We start from the raw sequence: 10,378 nt of genomic DNA on the forward strand, positions 1-10,378 counted from the left end.
CCGTATCATCCGCTGACATTTCCGCCACCTCCAAATGGACCCCACCACCACGGATATATTTCCCTCCCCACCCCTTTCCACTTTCCGCAAAGACCGTTCTCTCCGTGACTACCTCGTCAGGTCCACGCCTCCCAAAAAAACACCCTCCCCTCCTGGCACCTTCCCCTGCCACAGCTGCAAATGTAAAACCTGTGCCCACACCTCCCCCCTCACCTCCATCCAAGGCCCCAAAGGAGCCTTCCACATCCATCAAAGTTTCACCTGCACATCCACCAATGTCATTTATTGTATGTGTTGCTCCCGATGCAGTCTCCTCTACATTGGGGAGACTGGATGCCTTCTTGCAGAGCGCTTTAGCGAACATCTCCGGGACACACCCACAATCAAACCCACTGCCCCGTAGCCCAACATTTCAATGCCCCATTCCACTCTGCTGAGGATATGCAGGTCCTGGATCTCCTCCACTGCCACTCCCTCACCACCCGACGCCTGGAGGAAGAGCACCTCATCTTCTGCCTTGGAACACTGCAACCGCAGGGCATTAATGTGGACTTCACCAGTTTCCTCATTTCACCTCCCCTCACCTTACCCCAGTTCCAACCTGCCAGCTCAGCACCATCCTCATGACCTGTTCTACTGCCAATCTTCCTTCCCATCTATCTGCTCCATCCTCCTTTCTGATCCATCACCTTCATCTCCACCTACTCTTTGCTACCTTCTCCTCAGCCCCACCCCCTCTCATTTATCTATCCACCCTGGAGGCTCCCTGCCTTAATTCCTGATGAAGGGCTTTTGCCCGAAACATCGATTTCCCTGCTCCTCGGATGCTGCCTGACCTGCTGTGATTTTCCAGCACCACACTCTTAACTCTGATCTCCAGCATCCACTAGTGGACCGAATACCCTGTACCACTACAACACAACCATCACAGACACCTACCACTTCATTCCCCATTCCACATTCCAGAAAATCAGATCATAACACTGTGTCCCACCTCCCAGCTTACATGCAGAAGCTGAAGTGGAGAATCCTTCACAGAAAGTAGTACAATGCTGGTCTGAGGCAGTGAAAGAGTTTCTCCTGGACTGCTTGGAATTGGTGGACTAGACCACACTCAAGATCCCTCAGTGGACAACCTAGATGAGTACACATCACTATCAAAGACTTCATTAACAATTGCGTGAAGGACTGCATGCCAAAGAGGTCAATCCAGTATTCCCCCAAACTGGAAACCTTGCATGAACTGGGAAATCCACTGCCTACTGAAGACCAGGCATGCAGCATTCAAGTCAGATGATCCAGGTCTATACACAAAATCGAGATGTGATTTCCGCAAAACCATGAGAGATGCCAAGAGGAGGTACTGGACCAAGTCAGAGGCCCAAACCAACCATATGGACACCTGTCACATGACATAATGGGAAACAAAATGGAGCAGAGCCAGACAGCAGACAAAAACACATCCCTCCCTGATGCGCTCAATGCATTCAAGCAAAATGCCAAGGGCACGGAGTCACATTTCCATGACGCACCTGTTCTCTCTATCACCATTACAGTCGTCATAGAGATGTACAGCACAGAAATAGACCCTTTGGTCCAATTTGTCCGTGCTGACCAGATGTCTCAAACCATCTAATCCCACCTGCCAGCACCCAGCCATATATCCCTCCAAACCCTTCCTATTCATATCCCCATCCAGATGCCTTTTAAATGTTGCAATTGTACTAGCCTCCACCACTTCCCATTCCATACACGTACCACCCTCTGTGTGAAAAAGTTGCCCCTTATGTCTCTTTTATATATTTCCCCTCTAACCCTAAACCTAGTCCTGGACTCCCCCAGCGAAGGGAAAAGCCTTTGTCTATTTATCCTATCCATGCCCCTCATGGTTTTATAAACTTCTATAAGGTCACCCCTCAACCTCTTACGTTCCAGGGAAAACAGCCCCAGCCTATTCAATCTCTCCTACAGCTCAAATCCTCCAATCCTGGCAACACCCTTGTCAATCTTTTCTGAACCCTGTCAAGTTTCACAACATCTTTCCTATAAGAAGGAGATCAGAATCGCATGCAATATTCCAATAGTGGCCTAACCAATGTCCTATACAGCCGCAACATGACCTCCCAACTCCTGTACTCTATACTCTGACTAATAAAAGAAAGCATACCAAACGCCTTCTTCACTATCCTATCTACCTGCAACTCTACTTTCAAGGAGCTATGAACCTGCACTCCAAGGTCTTGTTGTTCAGCAACACTCCCTAGGACCTCACCGTTAAGTGTATAAATCCTGCTCGGATTTGCTTACCCAAAATGCAGCACCTCACATTTACCTAAATTAAACTCTATCTGCCACTCCATCTGATCAAGATCCCATTGTAATCTGAGGTAACCTTCTTCGCTGTCCACTACACCTCCAATTTTGATGTCATCTGCAAATTTACTAACTGTACACCAGTCTTACTGAGAATCAACCCAAGTAAAGTGACGGGCCCAGGCAGAGACACAGGCCATGCACTTAGATCCTGTGTGGACCAGCTGGTGGAGACATTAACTGACATCTTCAACCTCTCCCTCCAAGAAACCAAATCCTCACCTGCTTCAAGATGGCCACCATCATCCCAGTAACAAAGAAAGCACATGCATTGTACCTTAATGACTACTGCCCAGTGGCTCTGACCTCCATAATCACGAAGCGCTTTGAGATGCTGGTCGTGGCCCACACCAACTCTCGCCTCCCAGCCTGCCTCAATCCCTTGCTATTTGTCTACCAATGAAACCAGTCCACATTGGATGCCATTTCCCTAGCCCTACCCTAATTCCTGGAACATCTGGATAACACAGACAGCTATGTTAGACTCTGACTCATTGATACAGCTCCACCTTTAACACCATATTCTCCTCCAGACTAATGTTAAAACTCCGAGACTTAGATCCTGGCTCTGCCCTCTGCAACAGGATCCTCAGCTTCCTGACCATAGACCACAATCAGTGAAGGTAGACAAATGCACCTTCTCCACGATAACCTTCAACACTGGTGGGGTGGAGGAAGGGGCTACAAAGATGCATTCTCAGACCCCTGCACACCCACGACTGTGTAGACAAATTTTGAATGAACACCATCTACAAGTTTGTTGACACCACCGTAGTAGGACAATATCAAACAATAATGAGTCTGAATACAGAAAGGAGATGGAGGACTTGGTGTCGTGGTGCAATGATAACAACCTCTCAATGTCGGCAAATCAAAAGAACTGATCATTGACTTCAGAAAAAAAGGGGGAGTGCACACCCCCATCTGCATCAAAAGAACTGAGGGGGAGAGGATCAAGAGTGTCAGGTTCCTAGGAATGATGATAACCAACTACCTGTCCTGGACTTCCCAAGTAGTTGCAACAATCAAGGCTGCACAGTAACGCCTCTTCCTCAGGTAGCTTAGGAAATTCTGTATGTCCATAAGGACCCTCACCAACCTTTACAGACGCACCAAAGACAGCGTATTATCCAACAGCCTGGTATGGCAACTACTCTGCCCAGGATTAAAGATTGTGGATTAAAAATTATGTGCACAGCCCAGACCATCACGGAAGCTAACCTCCCGTCCATGGATTCCATTTACACTCTCGTTACCGCAGAAAGGCTGCCACATCATCAAAGACGCCTCCCACCCCAGTAATGCCCTCCTACAACCACTTCCATGAGGCAGAAGATCCAGAAGCTTGAACAGACACACCAACAGGTCCAAGAACAGCTTCTTCCCTGTCGTATTAGACTGATGAATGGACTCTCTACCTTCAAATAATGTTGATCTTACTAATGTTGATCTTGCTTTACACACCTCCTGTGCAGTTGTAATCTGTATTTCTCACTCTGAGCATCTGTAAGCCCTTGTCTACTATGATCTATCTGTACTGTTCACAAAACAAAGCTTTTCCCTGTACTTGTAACTGCATTAAATCAAATCAAAATCAAGTCTGAGAGACACGACTCTCCATGCACAAAGCCATCCCTATCATTCTTGCCTCTTCAAATGAGGGTGTAACTACGAAGATGAACAAGGGACAGCCAGTGGATGTAGTATACCTGAACGTTCAGAAAGCCTTTGATAAAGTCCCACGTAGGAGATTAGTGACCAAAATTAGGGCATATGGTATTGGGGGCAAAATACTGACTTGGATTGAAAATTGGCTGACTGACAGGAAGCAAAGAGTAATGTTAAACGGGTCCCTTTCGGAATGGCAGGCAGTGACCAGTGGGGTACCACAAAGGTTCGATGTTGGGACTGCAGCTGTTTACGATATACGTTAATGATGTAGATGAAGACACTAAAAGTAATACTAGCAAATTTGCTGATGACACAAAGCTGGGTGGCAGGGTGAAATGTGAGGATGACTTTGACAGGCTAAGTGAATGGATGGATGCATGGCAGATGCAGTTTAATATGGGTAAATGTGTGGTTATCTACTTTGGTGGCAAGAACAGGAAGACAGATTACTACCTTAATGGAGTCAAGTTAGGTAAAGGGGCAGTACAACAAGATCTAGGTGTTCTTGTACATCAGTCAATAAAAGCAAGCATGCAGGTACAACAGGCAGTGAAGAAAGCTAATAGCATGCTGGCCTTCATAACATGAGGAATTGAGTATAGGAGCAAAGAGGTCATTCTGCAACTGTACAGGGCCCTGGTGAGACCACACCTGGAGTATTGTGTACAGTTTCAGTCTCCAAATTTGAGGAAGGACATTCTGGCTATTGAGGGAGTGCAGCGTAGGTTCACGAGGTCAATTCCCGGAATGACAGGACTATCATATGTTGAAAGATTGGAGCGACTGGGCTTGTATATACTTGAGTTTAGAAGGATGAGAGGGGTCTGATTGAGATGTATAGGATTATTAAAGGATTGGACACTCTGGAGGCAGGAAGCATGTTTCCGCTGATGGGTGAGCCTAGAACCAGAGGACACAGTTTAAAAATAAGGGGTAGGCCATTTAGAACAGAGTTGATTAGATTAGATTACATTACGTGCACACCGACCCGCCGAAGCGCAACCCACCCATACCCCTACATTTACCCCTTACCTAACACTACGTGCAATTTAGCATGGCCAATTCACCTGACCTGCACATCTTTGGACTATGGGAGGAAACCGGAGCACCCGGAGGAAACTCCACACAGTCAGTCGCCTGAGGCGGGAATTGAACCCGGGTCTCTGGCGCTGTGAGTCAACAGTGCTAACCACTCTGCCCACAAGACGTTGAGGAGAAACTTCTTCACCCAGAGAGTCGTGGATATATGGAATACTCTGAATCAGAAGGCAGTGGAGGCCAAGTCTCTGGATACTTTCAAGAAAGAGATGGATAGAGCTCTTAAAGATAGTAGAATCAAGGGTTATGGAGTTAAGGCAGGAACAGTATACTGATTATGGATGATCAGCCATGCTCATAATGAATGGTGATGCTGGCGCGAAGGGCCTACTCCCGCATTTATTGTCTATTGTCTAAATGCATATAATTCCTATTTTTCAGAGTCATTTCCAACAACTTGCCCTCCACTGAAGTCACACTCACAGGCCTACTGCTCCCAGACTTCCCATTACATCCCTACTTAAACAAAGGCACCACATTAGCCACTCCCCAGTCATTGGGCAACCATTCCTTTAAGGGGCCCCGCAATTTCCTAATTACCCAGAAAGTCCTGAGATACACAAGGTCAGGTCTGAGAGATCCATCCATCTTTATAGTTTCTAACACCTGCAGCACCTCCTCTTCTGCAGTGTAAACTGTTTTCAAAACATCAATATTTATTTCAGTATTCTCTAGCCTCCATTTCTTTCTCCACAGTAAACAGTGAAGTGAAGTATTCATATAATATCTCTGCCGGTGACCCTGGGGGTGGCGTTATGGGAGATTGAAGCCAACCAGCAGCATCGGAACAACCCCCACTCTCACTGTGAGAGAGGGGCTGGTGGCTGAGGATGACGGCCTGGAGGAGGATTCAGACTTAGTGGTGGGCACGAGGGATGATGCAGAGTCAGTCATAGAGTCATAGAGATGTACAGCATGGAAAAAGAGCCTTCGGTCCAACTCATCCATGCCGACCAGATATCCCAACCCAATCTAGTCCCACCTGCCAACACCCATCCCATATCCCTCCAAACCCTTCCTATTCACATACCCATTCACATACACATGCCTTTCAAATGTTGGAATTGTACCAGCCTCCACCACTTCCTCTGGCAGCTCATTCCATACACATACCACCTCTGTGTGAAAACGTTGCCCCTTAGGTCTCTTTTATATCTTTCCCCTCTCACCCTAAACCTATGCCCTCTAGTTCTGGACTCCCTGACCCCAGGGAAAAGACATTACCTATTTACCCTATCCATGCCTCTCATAATTTTGTAAATCTCTATAAGGTTACCCCTCAGCCTCCAACACACCAGGGAAAACAACCCCAGCCTGTTCAGCCTCTCCTTGGAGCTCAAATCCTCAAGCCCTGGTAACATCCTTGTAAATCTTTTCTGAACCTTTTCACGTTTCACAACATCTTTCCGATAGGAAGGAGACCGGAATTGTACACAATATTCCAACAGCTGCAACATGACCTCCCAACTCCTGTACTCAATACTCTGACCAATAAAAGGAAAGCATACCAAACACCTTCTTCACTATATTATCTATCTGCGACTCCACTTTTAAGGAGCTATGAACCTGCACTCCAAGGTCTCTTTGTTCAGCAACACTCCATAGGACCTTACCATTAAGTGTATAAGTCCTGCTAAGATTTGCTTTCCCAAAATGCAGCACCTCACACTTATCTGAATTAAACTCCATCTGCCACTTCTCAGCCCAATGGCCCATCTGATCAAGATCCTGTTGTAATCTGAGGTAACCCTTTTCACTGTCCACTACACCTCCAATTTTGGTGTCATCTTCAAACTTACTAACTGTATCTCTTACGCTTACATCCAAATCATTTATGTAAATGACAAAAAGTAGAGGACCCAGCACGATCCTTGTGGCACTCCACTGGTCACAGGCCTCCAGTCTGAAAAACAACCCTTCACCACCACCCTCTGTCTTCTACCTTTGAGCCAGTTCTGTACCCAAATGGCTAGTTCTCTCTGTATCCCATGAGATCTAACCTTGCTAATCAGTCTCCCATGAGGAACCGTGTCGAACGCCTTACTGAAGTCTATATAGATCACATCTACTGCTCTGCCCTCATCAATTTGTTCCTTCTTTGTTACTTCTTCAAAAAACCCAATCAAGTTTGTGAGACATGGTTTCCCACGGACAAATCCATGCTGACTATCCCTAATCAGTCCTTGCCTTTCCAAATACATGTACATCCTGTGCCTCAGGATTCCCTCCAACAACTTGCCCACCCCAACGTCAGGCTCACTGGTCTATAGTTCCCTGGCTTGTCCTTACCACCCTTCTTAAACAGTGGCACCACATTTGCCAACCTCCAGTCTTCCGGCACCTCACCTGTGACTATCGATGATACAAAAATCTCAGCAAGAGGCTCAGCAATCACTTCTCTAGCTTCCCACAGAGTTCTCGGATACACCTGATCAGGTCCTGGGGATTTATCCATCTTTACCTGTTTCAAGACGTCCAGCATTTCCTCCTCTGTAATCTGGACATTTTGCAAGATGTCACATCTATTTCCCGACAGTCTATATCTTCCATATCCTTTTCCACAGTAAATACTGATGCAAAATATTCATTTAGTATTTCCCCCATTTTATGCGGCTCCACACAAAGGCCGCCTTGCTGATCTTTGAGGGGCCCGATTCTCTCCCCAGTTACCCTTTTGTCCTTCATGTATTTGTAAAAACCTTTTGGATTCTCCTTAATTCTATTTGCAAAACTATCTCATGTCCTATTTTTGCCTTCGTGATTTCCCTCTTAAGTATATTCATACTTCCTTTATACTGTTCTAAGGATTCATTCGATCTATCATGTCTATACCTTACATATGCTTCCTTCTATTTCTTAACCAAACCCTCAATTTCTTTAGTCATCCAGCATTCCCTATACCTACCAGCCTTTCCTTTCACCCTGACAGGAATATACTTTCTCTGGATTCTCTTTATGTCATTTCTGAAGGCTTCCCATTTTCCAGCCATCCCTTTAACTGCGAACATCTGCCCCCAATCAGCTTTTGAAAGTTCTTGCCAAATACCATCAAAATTGGCCTTTCTCCAATTTAGAACTTCAACTTTTAGATCTAGTCTATCCTTTTCCATCACTATTTTAAATCTAATAGAAATATGGTCGCTGGCCCCAAAGTGCTCCCCCCACTGACACCTCAGCCACCTGCTCTGCCTTATTTCCCAAGAGTAGGTCAAGTTTTTCACCTTCTCTAGTAGGTACATCCACATACTGAATCAGAAAATTGTTTTATACGCACTTAAGAAATTCCTCTCCATCTAAACCCTTAACACTATGGCAGTCCCAGTCGATGTTTAGAAAGTTAAAATACCCTACCATAACCACCCTATTATTCTTACAGATAGCTGAGACCTCCTTACAAGTTTGTTTCTCAATTTCCCTCTGACTATTAGGGAGGCGGCACGGTGGTTAGCACTGCTGCCTCACAGCGCCAGAGACCCGGGTTCAATTCCCGCCTCAGGCGACTGACTGTGTGGAGTTTGCACGTTCTCCCCGTGTCCGCGTGGGTTTCCTCCGGGTGCTCCGGTTTCCTCCCACAGTCCAAAGATGTGCAGGTCAGGTGAATTGGCCATGCTAAATTGCCCGTAGCATTAGGTAAGGGGTAAATGTAGGGGTATGGGTGGGTTGCGCTTCGGCGGGTCGGTGCGGACTTGTTGGGCCGAAGGGCCTGTTTCCACACTGTAATGTAATGTAATCGAATCAAATACAATCCCAATAAGGTTATCATCCTTTTCTTATTTCTCAGTTCCACCCAAATAACTTCCCTGGATGTATTTCCAGGAATATCCTCCCTCAGCACAGCTGTAATGCTATCCCTTATCAAAAATGCCACTCCCCTTCCTCTCTTGCCTCCTTTTCTATCCTTCCTGGAGCATTTGTATCCTGGTACATTAAACTGCCAGTCCTGCACATTCCTAAGCCATGTTTCTGTAATTACTATGATATCCCACTCCTATGTTCCTAACCATGCCCTGAGTTCATCTGCCTTCCCTGTTAGGCCCCTTGCATTGAAATAATTTAATTTATTAGTCCTACCTTGTCCCTGCCTGCCCTAACTCTTTGACTCGTTTCTGTTCTCAACTGTACCAGTCTCAGATTGATCTCTTTCCTCACTACCTCCCTGGGTCCCAACCCCCCACCCCTCCCTCACCTTACTAGTTTAAATCCTCCCGAGCAACTCTAGCAAATTGCTATGCCAGTATATTAGTCCCCTTCCAATTTAGGTGCAATCCGTCCTTCTTGTACAGGTCACCTCTACCCCAAAAGAGATCGCAATGATCCAAAAGTGTGAATCTTCTCCCATACACCAGCTCCTCAGTCATGCATTCATCTGCTCTATCCTCTTATTCCTGCCCTCACTAGCTCGTAGTACTGGGAGTAATCCAGATATTACTACTCTCAAGGACCTCCTTTTTAAATTCCTGCCTAACTCTCTGTAATCTCCCTTCAGAATCTCAACCTTTTCCCTTCCTATGTCATTGGTTCCAATGTGGACAATGACTTCCTGCTGGCCCCTCTCCCCCATAAGAACATTCTGCACCCTCTCTGAGACATCCTTGATCCTGGCACCAGGGAAGCAACACACCATTCTGATTTTTCGCTGCTGGCCACAGAAACATCTGTCTGTACCTCGGACTACAGAATCTCCTAACACAATTGATCTTTTGGAAACCGACGTACCCCTCGTTGCATTAGAGCCAGTCTTAATACCAGAAACTTTGGCGTTTGTGCTGCGTTCCCCTGAGAATCCATCACCCCCTACATTTTCCAAAACAGCATACCTGTTTGAAATGGGTATATCCACAAAAGACTCCTGCACTAGATGCCTACCTCTCTTACCCTTCCTGGAGTTAACCCATCTATGTGACTGTATCAGAGACTTCCCCCCCCCCCCCCTTCCTATAACTGCCACCCATCACATACCTTTGCTGTTGCAAATTCCTCATTGCTTCTAACTGTCTCTCCAACTAATCCATTCGATCTGATAAGATTTGCATTCAACAGCATTTATGGCAGATATAATCTGCAGTAACCCTTAAACTCTCTTTAAACTCCCACATCTGACAAGAAGTACATATCACTCTACTAAAGGCCATTTTTGCTCCTTCATAATCTACAGACCCAGAAAATAATATCTCTTATTCCTCTGCAAAACACTTCCCCAGGTTAAATTAATAGTTATGGCTTATATTTTAAGTTA

The sequence above is a fragment of the Chiloscyllium plagiosum genome, unplaced genomic scaffold, assembly GCF_037043375.1.
Source record: "Chiloscyllium plagiosum isolate Xiang-an unplaced genomic scaffold, Cpla_swu_hap1 HiC_scaffold_3, whole genome shotgun sequence".
NCBI classification, from domain to species: domain Eukaryota; kingdom Metazoa; phylum Chordata; class Chondrichthyes; order Orectolobiformes; family Hemiscylliidae; genus Chiloscyllium; species Chiloscyllium plagiosum.